Source organism: Rhinoderma darwinii, chromosome 5, assembly GCF_050947455.1.
Source record: "Rhinoderma darwinii isolate aRhiDar2 chromosome 5, aRhiDar2.hap1, whole genome shotgun sequence".
Classification (NCBI taxonomy): Eukaryota; Metazoa; Chordata; class Amphibia; order Anura; family Rhinodermatidae; genus Rhinoderma; species Rhinoderma darwinii.
This window is the reverse complement of record NC_134691.1, coordinates 230,913,654-230,930,499: the sequence shown is the minus strand read 5'-3', so window position 1 is coordinate 230,930,499 and position 16,846 is coordinate 230,913,654. Positions and strand designations below refer to the sequence as shown.

The 16,846-nt window shown below is 47.3% G+C and overlaps 7 non-coding genes across 7 annotated transcripts; all 7 read right to left on the bottom strand.

The window, feature by feature from the left end:
• Window positions 1–1,146: 1,146 nt before the first annotated feature.
• Window positions 1,147–1,337, bottom strand: LOC142653151 (U2 spliceosomal RNA). The gene has a single exon (XR_012848091.1). It is a non-coding gene; the product is annotated as a U2 spliceosomal RNA (small nuclear RNA).
• A 1,226-nt stretch (window positions 1,338–2,563) lies between these two features.
• Window positions 2,564–2,754, bottom strand: LOC142653150 (U2 spliceosomal RNA). Its single transcript, XR_012848090.1, has one exon. It is a non-coding gene; the product is annotated as a U2 spliceosomal RNA (small nuclear RNA).
• Window positions 2,755–3,992: 1,238 nt separating this feature from the next.
• Window positions 3,993–4,183, bottom strand: LOC142653149 (U2 spliceosomal RNA). Its single transcript, XR_012848089.1, has one exon. It is a non-coding gene; the product is annotated as a U2 spliceosomal RNA (small nuclear RNA).
• A 1,246-nt stretch (window positions 4,184–5,429) lies between these two features.
• Window positions 5,430–5,627, bottom strand: LOC142654238 (U2 spliceosomal RNA). The gene has a single exon (XR_012848947.1). It is a non-coding gene; the product is annotated as a U2 spliceosomal RNA (small nuclear RNA).
• Window positions 5,628–12,969: 7,342 nt separating this feature from the next.
• Window positions 12,970–13,160, bottom strand: LOC142653148 (U2 spliceosomal RNA). The gene has a single exon (XR_012848088.1). It is a non-coding gene; the product is annotated as a U2 spliceosomal RNA (small nuclear RNA).
• A 1,234-nt stretch (window positions 13,161–14,394) lies between these two features.
• LOC142653147 (U2 spliceosomal RNA) lies at window positions 14,395–14,585 on the bottom strand. Its single transcript, XR_012848087.1, has one exon. It is a non-coding gene; the product is annotated as a U2 spliceosomal RNA (small nuclear RNA).
• A 1,237-nt stretch (window positions 14,586–15,822) lies between these two features.
• On the bottom strand, window positions 15,823–16,013 carry LOC142653146 (U2 spliceosomal RNA). The gene has a single exon (XR_012848086.1). It is a non-coding gene; the product is annotated as a U2 spliceosomal RNA (small nuclear RNA).
• Between the last annotated feature and the right edge of the window lie 833 nt (window positions 16,014–16,846).

Here is a 16,846-nt window from a genome sequence, read left to right as displayed (position 1 = left end):
GGGGCCCTGCAGGCTCACACACTCACAGCTACACGGGAGGTGAATAAAGGCCGGAGAGGAAGCCAGACAGGATTTGCTTCTTTTGCTTGCACCACAATGCAGTGCTGAAAGAGGAGGAATCTACATAAAAATGCCTTCCTGGCAACGCCCAAATGCCCTGCTGCCATGCAGATAAACACTGGCAGCGGCAGCAAGTGCATGCCCACAGCCACCCCTTGTTCCTTCACACCTTGTATCAGCTGTAATCCAGTCCAGTCCAGTGCTGCCTGCTGAGCAGCACTGACCAACACTGCCTGGGCCCAGGCTTTTATCTCTGAGGCCCCATTATGATGTCAGAAAGCTGGCTCTGGCTCCTCAGGGCTCCACTATGACACGTGCAAAGTTCCGTCTAAACTTTATATAAGACGGTGCGGCTCAGTCAGTCACTCAGTGTTGCCTGAGAGGGCAACACTGCAACAGCCGGCCGCCAGGCTGTCTTTTTTTGCACAGCTAGTTGCCTCCAGGAGGCCACAAGAGGGAGACAAGGGACTGCAAAATGGAAAATAAGCATCCACCAACTTTACAGACAACTTCTCCTTGCTCCTACAACCTCCATCCTTGCACAGTTTGTTATTCTTCTAGGTAACATAGTAACAAATCCAAATTGCTGCTCTCTTTGTAGGCAAGCAAGGCTTTGTTGCAACTGCAATTCTTACTCCTTCTTGAAATGTAGGGACGACAGTACATTCCATCACATCCATCTAGTGTACACAGGTAGGTCCATTGTGGCGGGCGGGCGGGCGGCTTTAATGGCTGTTTGCTGTTCCCCTACTCCACTCCACTATTTGACTGTGGTGCTGCATCAATCAGTGGCTGGCTCAGGTGCAGCTCTTTAACTTACCTAAAAGGGAGGGCGGAGAGAAGACAAGGAAGGTGAATGAGCTGTTCCAATGTGAAATGCCGGAAACACAGACACACAGACGACACAAAACAAGAGGTGGCAATGTATTCATTAATTGCATTTAATCAATTAGCTCATTATCACTCATGCATTGTCCAACAGGTGTTGAAATAATGGGATTATAAGGGGAGATCCCTTCAGAAAGACAGAAACAATGGCAAACACAAAAAACACTTTTGGAATCTGATTGTAGTCAACACATAAGGAAAGGGTGCACCGGTCCTGGAAATACTGCAATACCAGGTCAATGCGTGGAGTGGACAGAGCAAGCTCTATTTCCATCTCCCTGTTCTAAAAATCCATTTAATATATGGTCCCCAGATAGGGGACGTATCAGATATTAAACTGATAAGAACAGATACTACACTTGATCTTAGCCAAAAGGCCGAGAAGCGATAACCCGAACGGGCCGCGCGTTGCCCGAGCCTGCCCGATACTGCTGTTCAGCCCTTGCAGCGATTCAGCCTACTTCTAGGCAATTCCATGGGGCCCTGCAGGCTCACACACTCACAGCTACACGGGAGGTGAATAAAGGCCGGAGAGGAAGCCAGACAGGATTTGCTTCTTTTGCTTGCACCACAATGCAGTGCTGAAAGAGGAGGAATCTACATAAAAACGCCTTCCTGGCAACGCCCAAATGCCCTGCTGCCATGCAGATAAACACTGGCAGCGGCAGCAAGTGCATGCCCACAGCCACCCCTTGTTCCTTCACACCTTGTATCAGCTGTAATCCAGTCCAGTCCAGTGCTGCCTGCTGAGCAGCACTGACCAACACTGCCTGGGCCCAGGCTTTTATCTCTGAGGCCCCATTATGATGTCAGAAAGCTGGCTCTGGCTCCTCAGGGCTCCACTATGACACGTGCAAAGTTCCGTCTGAACTTTATATAAGACGGTGCGGCTCAGTCAGTCACTCAGTGTTGCCTGAGAGGGCAACACTGCAACAGCCGGCCGCCAGGCTGTCTTTTTTTGCACAGCTAGTTGCCTCCAGGAGGCCACAAGAGGGAGACAAGGGACTGCAAAATGGAAAATAAGCATCCACCAACTTTACAGACAACTTCTCCTTGCTCCTACAACCTCCATCCTTGCACAGTTTGTTATTCTTCTAGGTAACATAGTAACAAATCCAAATTGCTGCTCTCTTTGTAGGCAAGCAAGGCTTTGTTGCAACTGCAATTCTTACTCCTTCTTGAAATGTAGGGACGACAGTACATTCCATCACATCCATCTAGTGTACACAGGTAGGTCCATTGTGGCGGGCGGCTTTAATGGCTGTTTGCTGTTCCCCTACTCCACTCCACTATTTGACTGTGGTGCTGCATCAATCAGTGGCTGGCTCAGGTGCAGCTCTTTAACTTACCTAAAAGGGAGGGCGGAGAGAAGACAAGGAAGGTGAATGAGCTGTTCCAATGTGAAATGCCGGAAACACAGACACACAGACGAAACAAAACAAGAGGTGGCAATGTATTCATTAATTGCATTTAATCAATTAGCTCATTATCACTCATGCATTGTCCAACAGGTGTTGAAATAATGGGATTAAAAGGGGAGATCCCTTCAGAAAGACAGAAACAATGGCAAACACAAAAAACACTTTTGGAATCTGATTGTAGTCAACACATAAGGAAAGGGTGCACCGGTCCTGGAAATACTGCAATACCAGGTCAATGCGTGGAGTGGACAGAGCAAGCTCTATTTCCATCTCCCTGTTCTAAAAATCCATTTAATATATGGTCCCCAGATAGGGGACGTATCAGATATTAAACTGATAAGAACAGATACTACACTTGATCTTAGCCAAAAGGCCGAGAAGCGATAACCCGAACGGGCCGCGCGTTGCCCGAGCCTGCCCGATACTGCTGTTCAGCCCTTGCAGCGATTCAGCCTACTTCTAGGCAATTCCATGGGGCCCTGCAGGCTCACACACTCACAGCTACACGGGAGGTGAATAAAGGCCGGAGAGGAAGCCAGACAGGATTTGCTTCTTTTGCTTGCACCACAATGCAGTGCTGAAAGAGGAGGAATCTACATAAAAACGCCTTCCTGGCAACGCCCAAATGCCCTGCTGCCATGCAGATAAACACTGGCAGCGGCAGCAAGTGCATGCCCACAGCCACCCCTTGTTCCTTCACACCTTGTATCAGCTGTAATCCAGTCCAGTCCAGTGCTGCCTGCTGAGCAGCACTGACCAACACTGCCTGGGCCCAGGCTTTTATCTCTGAGGCCCCATTATGATGTCAGAAAGCTGGCTCTGGCTCCTCAGGGCTCCACTATGACACGTGCAAAGTTCCGTCTGAACTTTATATAAGACGGTGCGGCTCAGTCAGTCACTCAGTGTTGCCTGAGAGGGCAACACTGCAACAGCCGGCCGCCAGGCTGTCTTTTTTTGCACAGCTAGTTGCCTCCAGGAGGCCACAAGAGGGAGACAAGGGACTGCAAAATGGAAAATAAGCATCCACCAACTTTACAGACAACTTCTCCTTGCTCCTACAACCTCCATCCTTGCACAGTTTGTTATTCTTCTAGGTAACATAGTAACAAATCCAAATTGCTGCTCTCTTTGTAGGCAAGCAAGGCTTTGTTGCAACTGCAATTCTTACTCCTTCTTGAAATGTAGGGACGACAGTACATTCCATCACATCCATCTAGTGTACACAGGTAGGTCCATTGTGGCGGGCGGGCGGGCGGGCGGCTTTAATGGCTGTTTGCTGTTCCCCTACTCCACTCCACTATTTGACTGTGGTGCTGCATCAATCAGTGGCTGGCTCAGGTGCAGCTCTTTAACTTACCTAAAAGGGAGGGCGGAGAGAAGACAAGGAAGGTGAATGAGCTGTTCCAATGTGAAATGCCGGAAACACAGACACACAGACGACACAAAACAAGAGGTGGCAATGTATTCATTAATTGCATTTAATCAATTAGCTCATTATCACTCATGCATTGTCCAACAGGTGTTGAAATAATGGGATTAAAAGGGGAGATCCCTTCAGAAAGACAGAAACAATGGCAAACACAAAAAACACTTTTGGAATCTGATTGTAGTCAACACATAAGGAAAGGGTGCACCGGTCCTGGAAATACTGCAATACCAGGTCAATGCGTGGAGTGGACAGAGCAAGCTCTATTTCCATCTCCCTGTTCTAAAAATCCATTTAATATATGGTCCCCAGATAGGGGACGTATCAGATATTAAACTGATAAGAACAGATACTACACTTGATCTTAGCCAAAAGGCCGAGAAGCGATAACCCGAACGGGCCGCGCGTTGCCCGAGCCTGCCCGATACTGCTGTTCAGCCCTTGCAGCGATTCAGCCTACTTCTAGGCAATTCCATGGGGCCCTGCAGGCTCACACACTCACAGCTACACGGGAGGTGAATAAAGGCCGGAGAGGAAGCCAGACAGGATTTGCTTCTTTTGCTTGCACCACAATGCAGTGCTGAAAGAGGAGGAATCTACATAAAAACGCCTTCCTGGCAACGCCCAAATGCCCTGCTGCCATGCAGATAAACACTGGCAGCGGCAGCAAGTGCATGCCCACAGCCACCCCTTGTTCCTTCACACCTTGTATCAGCTGTAATCCAGTCCAGTCCAGTGCTGTCTGCTGAGCAGCACTGACCAACACTGCCTGGGCCCAGGCTTTTATCTCTGAGGCCCCATTATGATGTCAGAAAGCTGGCTCTGGCTCCTCAGGGCTCCACTATGACACGTGCAAAGTTCCGTCTGAACTTTATATAAGACGGTGCGGCTCAGTCAGTCACTCAGTGTTGCCTGAGAGGGCAACACTGCAACAGCCGGCCGCCAGGCTGTCTTTTTTTGCACAGCTAGTTGCCTCCAGGAGGCCACAAGAGGGAGACAAGGGACTGCAAAATGGAAAATAAGCATCCACCAACTTTACAGACAACTTCTCCTTGCTCCTACAACCTCCATCCTTGCACAGTTTGTTATTCTTCTAGGTAACATAGTAACAAATCCAAATTGCTGCTCTCTTTGTAGGCAAGCAAGGCTTTGTTGCAACTGCAATTCTTACTCCTTCTTGAAATGTAGGGACGACAGTACATTCCATCACATCCATCTAGTGTACACAGGTAGGTCCATTGTGGCGGGCGGGCGGGCGGGCGGGCGGGCGGCTTTAATGGCTGTTTGCTGTTCCCCTACTCCACTCCACTATTTGACTGTGGTGCTGCATCAATCAGTGGCTGGCTCAGGTGCAGCTCTTTAACTTACCTAAAAGGGAGGGCGGAGAGAAGACAAGGAAGGTGAATGAGCTGTTCCAATGTGAAATGCCGGAAACACAGACACACAGACGACACAAAACAAGAGGTGGCAATGTATTCATTAATTGCATTTAATCAATTAGCTCATTATCACTCATGCATTGTCCAACAGGTGTTGAAATAATGGGATTAAAAGGGGAGATCCCTTCAGAAAGACAGAAACAATGGCAAACACAAAAAACACTTTTGGAATCTGATTTTAGTCAACACATAAGGAAAGGGTGCACCGGTCCTGGAAATACTGCAATACCAGGTCAATGCGTGGAGTGGACAGAGCAAGCTCTATTTCCATCTCCCTGTTCTAAAAATCCATTTAATATATGGTCCCCAGATAGGGGACGTATCAGATATTAAACTGATAAGAACAGATTTTTTTTTCAGTTGGCTACCCCCTCGCGGGGGTGTCAATGATTTATTAATAAAAATTTTACAATAGATAACACTACAATTACATCAAACATTTTCATATTGTTACAATAGTAAAAATCAAATTACATTAATATTTATAGGGGGACATGGTGGCAAATCTTTATTTATTGGAGTTCCAGTCAGTCACAAACCATTTATTTAGAAGGGTGGCATTTGCTTTCCTGTCAATTAAATAATATAAATACATCTCACTAAAACAAAGACCTAAAACATCATCCGTTGTTAAAACGTCGTGTTTAAAAAGAAGGATGTTCCTGGCCTTCCAAAGAGCTTCTTTAGCGCAATTCATCGTCTTCCATGCTATTGTCTTCTGATTCGCGGTCGGGCATCCAAATTGTCCATATAAAATATCATCGTAACATAAGTCCTTCAGGTCTGCCATCTTTTCCATAAGAGGGAATATCTTTTTCCAAAAATGTTGTGCAAAGTAACATGTCCAAAGTAAATGACGCACTGTCTCCTCAGCCTGGCAGCCTTCCCTCGGGCAGACGGCAGACCTCGCGAATCTTCTTCTGTATTGGAATGCCCGGCATGGAAGACATTGATGAATGCAGCTCCAGGCCAGGTCCTTCTGTGTGTTAAAGAGATAAAATATGTTAGACATTTTCCAGATAAAACCACTGCGTTTTTCGTTAAAATTGTCTATTCTGCTGACCGCATCCTCTCTTTTTAGGTCGATTAAAAGCTTCTTGCTATTTTTAAGATCATTAATACTCTTCCCTTTTAATTTAAATAAAGCAACTATTTTTTCTAAAATTACATATTGTGGGGGTAAATTAAAAGCATAAGGTGAGGTTAAAATAATCTGGAACCACCCACACCTTCGCATAAAAAACCCTGTATTATAACGTAAATAAAACGACCAATAGTGCTCTTTAAAAAGGGAATTAAAACAGAAGCTAAAAAATTTTAGTAAAAGAAACCTATTAAAATCTGGAAAGTCTTTGCCACCCTTTGGTTTGGACTTCATCACGATTCCTCTCTTTAATTTCTCCATTCTGGAACTCCAAAAGAAAGTAAAACAAGCTTTGGTTATTTTTCTCAGTAAAACCGTGGGAGGAGGGAAAACCATACTCAGATATAAAAGCAGGGGTAAAATGACCATTTTAATAATTAAAATTTTTCCCTCCATAGTAAGCTTCCTCATATTCCACATACATATCTTCTTGTTTACTTTCTGCGCCACCATGTCCCAACTGATAAAACCATTGTCGTACTCACTGAAGGAGACCCCTAAAATTTTAATATTATCCGACACAGGAACTGGTATGTCACTAAAAACCATGCTTCCTATGCTTAAAATACTACTCTTGCTAAAGTTTATCTTAAAACTGGAAGCACAGCAATAAAACTCTATCTGCTTGAGGGCTCTCTGAAGCGACCGGGTGTCCCTGCATAATACCGCTACATCATCCATGTACCCCACTGCTTTAGCCTCTATGCCGCCTCCCCCTGGTAGGGGGACTCCACGTATCAACTTGTCTCGGCGAATTGCGCATAATAGAGGCTCTAACGCACATATAAAAAGCAGTGGGGACAAGGGACACCCCTGCTTCACCCCAGAGTTTAAAAATATGTCCTGTGTCTTAAAACCATTTACTAAAATCTTACTTGTACAATTTTTATAAAAGGCTTTGATGGATAATAAAAATCCTTCAGGTATACCCATACGCTCTAAAACCTTAAACAAATAAAAGTGAGAGACACGGTCAAAAGCTTTTTCAAAGTCTATTGATAAAATTGCTAAATTATTCTTCCTAGACCTCGTGTCCTCAATCACATCTTTAATAAGGTTAAGATTGTCCCAGATGCTGCGGCCTGGCACCCCACATACTTGGTTGGAATGTATTATGTGGGGTATTATGGCTTTCATCCGGTTCGCACATAATTTAGCCATGATCTTGTAGTCGCTGTTTAGAAGGGTTATTGGTCTCCAGTTCTTTAAAACTGCGATGTCACCCGTCTTGTATAATAGGGAGACCTCACCCTTCTGCCAGGACTTAGGCAGCATCTTGGATTTAAAAACTTCTGCGTATAGTAAAAACAAATCTTCTTTTAAAAGATCATAAAATTTTACATAAAACTCACTGGGTATACCGTCCGGACCAGGAACTTTACCTGCTTTAAAACTTTTAACTGTTTCTAAAATCTCCTGCTCCGTCAGGTCCTGCAATAAAAAATTCTGGGAGACAGGGTCTAAAACAGTGGTAATCTCCTTCAGTGAGTCACGCATAAAATCACGATCCACAGTCTTAACATTAAAAAGGTCAGCATAAAACTCATGAACTTTACTTAAAAGACCCTGTACATCCGACACACCTTCAATATTTTTGATGACAGCCCTTTTATTGTTGATTTTTTTAAAAAAGTACCTGGAGCAGGTCTCGTTCTCCTCTATGTTTTGAATTTTTGAACGAAAGATTATTTCTTTACCTTTCTGCTCCAGGCACTGGGCTATCTCCTTTTTAAGGTCGGTGATGTCGGCTTCCACTTCTATTTCATTGTCTCGCATTTTGTACAGGGTCTGCAGACGGGTGTTTAGTGTATTAAAAACAGCATATTTTATTTTGGCTTTTACCACACTCTTTTTAATAAAAAAATCTTTTATTTTACTTTTCATCTTCTCCCACCATGCACTGATGGGAGCTCTGGTATCTCTCACCCGCCTGCTTTTCTTGTAAAATTCAATAAAATCGGTTAAAACCTGTGGATCATCTAAAAGGGAAACATTCATCTTCCAGGACTTCTTACAAATAAGATTATTAAGATCACGCTTCACATAAAAAGATAAAAGCCTATGATCTGAAAACACGTTGGTTAAAACTTCACATTTAAAAGGCAGTAAGTTCTCATTACAAAATATAAAATCTATCCTGGAGCTACAGGTGGCGTTGCTCCAGGTAACGCCGGCTTCCTCTGGACTGCTCCTGTTACATTCTTTGTAAACATCTTTTAAATTAAAATCGCTCACCATATTTTTGAGCAGTCCAGAGGTCTTATCGTAATTTCTGCTTGTAGCACTTGTAAGCCGGCGTTCCCCTCTCAGGATACAGTTAAAATCACCTGCGAGGATAAAAGGCTCAGTTGTGTTAATAAAAAGAGGTAAAACTTCTAGCATTTCTGCCCTCTCATTTTTATCAGGTGAGCCATAAAAATTTAAAAACTGCCATTTCACACCGTCAATAAAAGCCTTAACCAATAAAATACGTCCTGGTAAGATTTCTTGAATAAAATCAATTAAAACGTTTCCCTTAAATAGAATGGCGACCCCTGCTGATCTGGACTCGTTTGATCCAGACCAGACGGATGGACCATATTTCCAATCTTCTTTATATTTGGTGTACTTCATCGTATGGGGAATACCGCACTCCTGCAGGAAAAAAACAGAGGCTGCCAGGCAAGATAAAAAATTGAAGAGAGCAACCCTTCTTACTTTAGACTTGGCGCCCCTCACGTTGAGGGATATTCCCTTTAGTTCAGACATTGTGGAGTTTTGAATGCGTATTTGATTTTAAAATAATAAATAGTAGCGGTATTTTAAAATCACACATTTTCTCCACCAGCAATACCAAATATCTCACTTGGGCTCAGATACCCGCCCCCGTCCGAATCATTTGTCAGGAGGGAGAACGAAGGAGAGGAACTACCTTCGCTGAGGGTAACGCCAGCAACCAAACTTCTGCGTACGGGGAGCCCAAACTCATTCGGATCTCCCTGGGTCTCAAACGGTTGACCGTCTAGGTCGGGTGGGTCCCCTAGGGGGCTCGCACCTCCCCCCTGGGACCGTGCAGGCCCTTCTGGAGGGGGAGGTTGCGCACAAGGTGGGGTGTCAGTTTCCACGGGGGGAACAGTGCCCGCCCTCCTCACCAGTCGCGGCGAGGAGGGGGTTCTAGGAGGAGCCGCATCGTTTTTCACCGTTGTGTCCATCTGCTCCTCCCCTGTCTCCCCCCTACTGACTCTGGCTTGCCTCCCTTTTTTACGGGGACCCACCGGCACCTCGTCCTCTTCATCCGACGAGGATGCCAGAGACCCAGGGCTTGGAGCAGGCCCGGCACCCCCTGAGCAACCAGCCTTCTGGGATGCCTCAGTTTTTCCGGCCTGCTCCTTTTCCGCCTTCCGCTTAGTCTGCCGCTTTTCCTTCGCACTGGGCTCCCCTTTATCCTCCAAGGTTGCTGGCTGCGAGGTACCTGTTTTGGCTCCAGTCCCTCGCACCTTTGAAGCCCAGGTACCTCTCTCCTCTTTCGTGTGGCTGGTCTGTTCCTCTCCCTGGGGACGGGTTTGGTCCGCTGGTGGAGCACGTGGGGGCGCTCCGGGTTGCTCATCTTCTTCGCCTCGGTACCTATAGGGGCAAGAAAAATACAGATGACCAGTTTTCTGACAAAAGTTACATTTTTTTTCTCCTATGCATTCTCTTATTGTGTGCTCTTTGCTTCCGCAGTTTCTGCAGGTGACATCGCAGTTGTAACTGGTATGCCCATAGGTACCGCAGGCCCTGCAGAAGTTTGGCATCCCCGAGAAGTAGAGGTCGCCATTCACTGTTCCAATTTTAAAACGAGCCGGTGGGAGTCTCGTATTTTGGGTGGAGGGGTCCTTTATCAAAGTCACTAAGTACTTCCACTTGACGGTCCACACACCGCACTCGTTCATAACTCTCCCCATAAGCTTGATGTTCTTGAAGTAGGCAGCTAAGAATGCTGCCACTTCCTGGTCCTTCACATATGGGGAATACATCTTAATCACCACGAGTTTGGTTACCTCAAAAGCATGCTCTATTACCTGGACTCCCAAAGATGTGAGTTGAACTTTTTCCCTCTCAGCTTTGTCCATAGCATCACGGAGGATACCTTCTCCAACAAAAGTTACGTCAAAAACTCCACGCCTTGGGTAATCCTGGATCGCCAAAATTTCATGCTTGCGGACCGCCAGCAACTTCTCGAGGATTTCGTAGACGAGGAACTTGACACCTCGTGGACCGCCTCCACCCTCTGCCAAGATGACTCTAGCAGAGTTTCGCAGCCGGGCGTACACCGGCACCGCATCGGGTTCGCCTGCCATTAGCGTGGCCAGGTCAAACCGCGCAGCTTTCGCTGCGCCCCTTGACTAACGGAGACCAAGGGGCTGGGGGGGATCGCAACTCGTTGCTCAGGACTAAGCCTCTCTCCCAAATAGCAGCACGGGGGTGAAGTCCAGGCGAACCTGGACGATCCCCCGAGGCCGAGAGAGAGGGTACCTGAGCACCTTCTGACTAAAAACCTCCTGTATAAATACACTTGGTCTTAGCCAAAAGGCCGAGAAGCGATAACCCGAACGGGCCGCGCGTTGCCCGAGCCTGCCCGATACTGCTGTTCAGCCCTTGCAGCGATTCAGCCTACTTCTAGGCAATTCCATGGGGCCCTGCAGGCTCACACACTCACAGCTACACGGGAGGTGAATAAAGGCCGGAGAGGAAGCCAGACAGGATTTGCTTCTTTTGCTTGCACCACAATGCAGTGCTGAAAGAGGAGGAATCTACATAAAAACGCCTTCCTGGCAACGCCCAAATGCCCTGCTGCCATGCAGATAAACACTGGCAGCGGCAGCAAGTGCATGCCCACAGCCACCCCTTGTTCCTTCACACCTTGTATCAGCTGTAATCCAGTCCAGTCCAGTGCTGCCTGCTGAGCAGCACTGACCAACACTGCCTGGGCCCAGGCTTTTATCTCTGAGGCCCCATTATGATGTCAGAAAGCTGGCTCTGGCTCCTCAGGGCTCCACTATGACACGTGCAAAGTTCCGTCTGAACTTTATATAAGACGGTGCGGCTCAGTCAGTCACTCAGTGTTGCCTGAGAGGGCAACACTGCAACAGCCGGCCGCCAGGCTGTCTTTTTTTGCACAGCTAGTTGCCTCCAGGAGGCCACAAGAGGGAGACAAGGGACTGCAAAATGGAAAATAAGCATCCACCAACTTTACAGACAACTTCTTCTTGCTCCTACAACCTCCATCCTTGCACAGTTTGTTATTCTTCTAGGTAACATAGTAACAAATCCAAATTGCTGCTCTCTTTGTAGGCAAGCAAGGCTTTGTTGCAACTGCAATTCTTACTCCTTCTTGAAATGTAGGGACGACAGTACATTCCATCACATCCATCTAGTGTACACAGGTAGGTCCATTGTGGCGGGCGGGCGGGCGGCTTTAATGGCTGTTTGCTGTTCCCCTACTCCACTCCACTATTTGACTGTGGTGCTGCATCAATCAGTGGCTGGCTCAGGTGCAGCTCTTTAACTTACCTAAAAGGGAGGGCGGAAAGAGGAGGAATCTACATAAAAACGCCTTCCTGGCAACGCCCAAATGCCCTGCTGCCATGCAGATAAACACTGGCAGCGGCAGCAAGTGCATGCCCACAGCCACCCCTTGTTCCTTCACACCTTGTATCAGCTGTAATCCAGTCCAGTCCAGTGCTGCCTGCTGAGCAGCACTGACCAACACTGCCTGGGCCCAGGCTTTTATCTCTGAGGCCCCATTATGATGTCAGAAAGCTGGCTCTGGCTCCTCAGGGCTCCACTATGACACGTGCAAAGTTCCGTCTGAACTTTATATAAGACGGTGCGGCTCAGTCAGTCACTCAGTGTTGCCTGAGAGGGCAACACTGCAACAGCCGGCCGCCAGGCTGTCTTTTTTTGCACAGCTAGTTGCCTCCAGGAGGCCACAAGAGGGAGACAAGGGACTGCAAAATGGAAAATAAGCATCCACCAACTTTACAGACAACTTCTCCTTGCTCCTACAACCTCCATCCTTGCACAGTTTGTTATTCTTCTAGGTAACATAGTAACAAATCCAAATTGCTGCTCTCTTTGTAGGCAAGCAAGGCTTTGTTGCAACTGCAATTCGTACTCCTTCTTGAAATGTAGGGACGACAGTACATTCCATCACATCCATCTAGTGTACACAGGTAGGTCCATTGTGGCGGGCGGGCGGGCGGGCGGCTTTAATGGCTGTTTGCTGTTCCCCTACTCCACTCCACTATTTGACTGTGGTGCTGCATCAATCAGTGGCTGGCTCAGGTGCAGCTCTTTAACTTACCTAAAAGGGAGGGCGGAGAGAAGACAAGGAAGGTGAATGAGCTGTTCCAATGTGAAATGCCGGAAACACAGACACACAGACGACACAAAACAAGAGGTGGCAATGTATTCATTAATTGCATTTAATCAATTAGCTCATTATCACTCATGCATTGTCCAACAGGTGTTGAAATAATGGGATTAAAAGGGGAGATCCCTTCAGAAAGACAGAAACAATGGCAAACACAAAAAACACTTTTGGAATCTGATTTTAGTCAACACATAAGGAAAGGGTGCACCGGTCCTGGAAATACTGCAATACCAGGTCAATGCGTGGAGTGGACAGAGCAAGCTCTATTTCCATCTCCCTGTTCTAAAAATCCATTTAATATATGGTCCCCAGATAGGGGACGTATCAGATATTAAACTGATAAGAACAGATACTACACTTGATCTTAGCCAAAAGGCCGAGAAGCGATAACCCGAACGGGCCGCGCGTTGCCCGAGCCTGCCCGATACTGCTGTTCAGCCCTTGCAGCGATTCAGCCTACTTTTAGGCAATTCCATGGGGCCCTGCAGGCTCACACACTCACAGCTACACGGGAGGTGAATAAAGGCCGGAGAGGAAGCCAGACAGGATTTGCTTCTTTTGCTTGCACCACAATGCAGTGCTGAAAGAGGAGGAATCTACATAAAAACGCCTTCCTGGCAACGCCCAAATGCCCTGCTGCCATGCAGATAAACACTGGCAGCGGCAGCAAGTGCATGCCCACAGCCACCCCTTGTTCCTTCACACCTTGTATCAGCTGTAATCCAGTCCAGTCCAGTGCTGCCTGCTGAGCAGCACTGACCAACACTGCCTGGGCCCAGGCTTTTATCTCTGAGGCCCCATTATGATGTCAGAAAGCTGGCTCTGGCTCCTCAGGGCTCCACTATGACACGTGCAAAGTTCCGTCTGAACTTTATATAAGACGGTGCGGCTCAGTCAGTCACTCAGTGTTGCCTGAGAGGGCAACAGTGCAACAGCCGGCCGCCAGGCTGTCTTTTTTTACACAGCTAGTTGCCTCCAGGAGGCCACAAGAGAGAGACAAGGGACTGCAAAATGGAAAATAAGCATCCACCAACTTTACAGACAACTTCTCCTTGCTCCTACAACCTCCATCCTTGCACAGTTTGTTATTCTTCTAGGTAACATAGTAACAAATCCAAATTGCTGCTCTCTTTGTAGGCAAGCAAGGCTTTGTTGCAACTGCAATTCTTACTCCTTCTTGAAATGTAGGGACGACAGTACATTCCATCACATCCATCTAGTGTACACAGGTAGGTCCATTGTGGCGGGCGGGCGGGCGGCTTTAATGGCTGTTTGCTGTTCCCCTACTCCACTCCACTATTTGACTGTGGTGCTGCATCAATCAGTGGCTGGCTCAGGTGCAGCTCTTTAACTTACCTAAAAGGGAGGGCGGAGAGAAGACAAGGAAGGTGAATGAGCTGTTCCAATGTGAAATGCCGGAAACACAGACACACAGACGACACAAAACAAGAGGTGGCAATGTATTCATTAATTGCATTTAATCAATTAGCTCATTATCACTCATGCATTGTCCAACAGGTGTTGAAATAATGGGATTAAAAGGGGAGATCCCTTCAGAAAGACAGAAACAATGGCAAACACAAAAAACACTTTTGGAATCTGATTTTAGTCAACACATAAGGAAAGGGTGCACCGGTCCTGGAAATACTGCAATACCAGGTCAATGCGTGGAGTGGACAGAGCAAGCTCTATTTCCATCTCCCTGTTCTAAAAATCCATTTAATATATGGTCCCCAGATAGGGGACGTATCAGATATTAAACTGATAAGAACAGATACTACACTTGATCTTAGCCAAAAGGCCGAGAAGCGATAACCCGAACGGGCCGCGCGTTGCCCGAGCCTGCCCGATACTGCTGTTCAGCCCTTGCAGCGATTCAGCCTACTTCTAGGCAATTCCATGGGGCCCTGCAGGCTCACACACTCACAGCTACACGGGAGGTGAATAAAGGCCGGAGAGGAAGCCAGACAGGATTTGCTTCTTTTGCTTGCACCACAATGCAGTGCTGAAAGAGGAGGAATCTACATAAAAACGCCTTCCTGGCAACGCCCAAATGCCCTGCTGCCATGCAGATAAACACTGGCAGCGGCAGCAAGTGCATGCCCACAGCCACCCCTTGTTCCTTCACACCTTGTATCAGCTGTAATCCAGTCCAGTCCAGTGCTGCCTGCTGAGCAGCACTGACCAACACTGCCTGGGCCCAGGCTTTTATCTCTGAGGCCCCATTATGATGTCAGAAAGCTGGCTCTGGCTCCTCAGGGCTCCACTATGACACGTGCAAAGTTCCGTCTGAACTTTATATAAGACGGTGCGCTCAGTCAGTCACTCAGTGTTGCCTGAGAGGGCAACACTGCAACAGCCGGCCGCCAGGCTGTCTTTTTTTGCACAGCTAGTTGCCTCCAGGAGGCCACAAGAGGGAGACAAGGGACTGCAAAATGGAAAATAAGCATCCACCAACTTTACAGACAACTTCTCCTTGCTCCTACAACCTCCATCCTTGCACAGTTTGTTATTCTTCTAGGTAACATAGTAACAAATCCAAATTGCTGCTCTCTTTGTAGGCAAGCAAGGCTTTGTTGCAACTGCAATTCTTACTCCTTCTTGAAATGTAGGGACGACAGTACATTCCATCACATCCATCTAGTGTACACAGGTAGGTCCATTGTGGCGGGCGGGCGGGCGGGCGGCTTTAATGGCTGTTTGCTGTTCCCCTACTCCACTCCACTATTTGACTGTGGTGCTGCATCAATCAGTGGCTGGCTCAGGTGCAGCTCTTTAACTTACCTAAAAGGGAGGGCGGAGAGAAGACAAGGAAGGTGAATGAGCTGTTCCAATGTGAAATGCCGGAAACACAGACACACAGACGACACAAAACAAGAGGTGGCAATGTATTCATTAATTGCATTTAATCAATTAGCTCATTATCACTCATGCATTGTCCAACAGGTGTTGAAATAATGGGATTAAAAGGGGAGATCCCTTCAGAAAGACAGAAACAATGGCAAACACAAAAAACACTTTTGGAATCTGATTTTAGTCAACACATAAGGAAAGGGTGCACCGGTCCTGGAAATACTGCAATACCAGGTCAATGCGTGGAGTGGACAGAGCAAGCTCTATTTCCATCTCCCTGTTCTAAAAATCCATTTAATATATGGTCCCCAGATAGGGGACGTATCAGATATTAAACTGATAAGAACAGATACTACACTTGATCTTAGCCAAAAGGCCGAGAAGCGATAACCCGAACGGGCCGCGCGTTGCCCGAGCCTGCCCGATACTGCTGTTCAGCCCTTGCAGCGATTCAGCCTACTTCTAGGCAATTCCATGGGGCCCTGCAGGCTCACACACTCACAGCTACACGGGAGGTGAATAAAGGCCGGAGAGGAAGCCAGACAGGATTTGCTTCTTTTGCTTGCACCACAATGCAGTGCTGAAAGAGGAGGAATCTACATAAAAACGCCTTCCTGGCAACGCCCAAATGCCCTGCTGCCATGCAGATAAACACTGGCAGCGGCAGCAAGTGCATGCCCACAGCCACCCCTTGTTCCTTCACACCTTGTATCAGCTGTAATCCAGTCCAGTCCAGTGCTGCCTGCTGAGCAGCACTGACCAACACTGCCTGGGCCCAGGCTTTTATCTCTGAGGCCCCATTATGATGTCAGAAAGCTGGCTCTGGCTCCTCAGGGCTCCACTATGACACGTGCAAAGTTCCGTCTGAACTTTATATAAGACGGTGCGGCTCAGTCAGTCACTCAGTGTTGCCTGAGAGGGCAACACTGCAACAGCCGGCCGCCAGGCTGTCTTTTTTTGCACAGCTAGTTGCCTCCAGGAGGCCACAAGAGGGAGACAAGGGACTGCAAAATGGAAAATAAGCATCCACCAACTTTACAGACAACTTCTCCTTGCTCCTACAACCTCCATCCTTGCACAGTTTGTTATTCTTCTAGGTAACATAGTAACAAATCCAAATTGCTGCTTTCTTTGTAGGCAAGCAAGGCTTTGTTGCAACTGCAATTCTTACTCCTTCTTGAAATGTAGGGACGACAGTACATTCCATCACATCCATCTAGT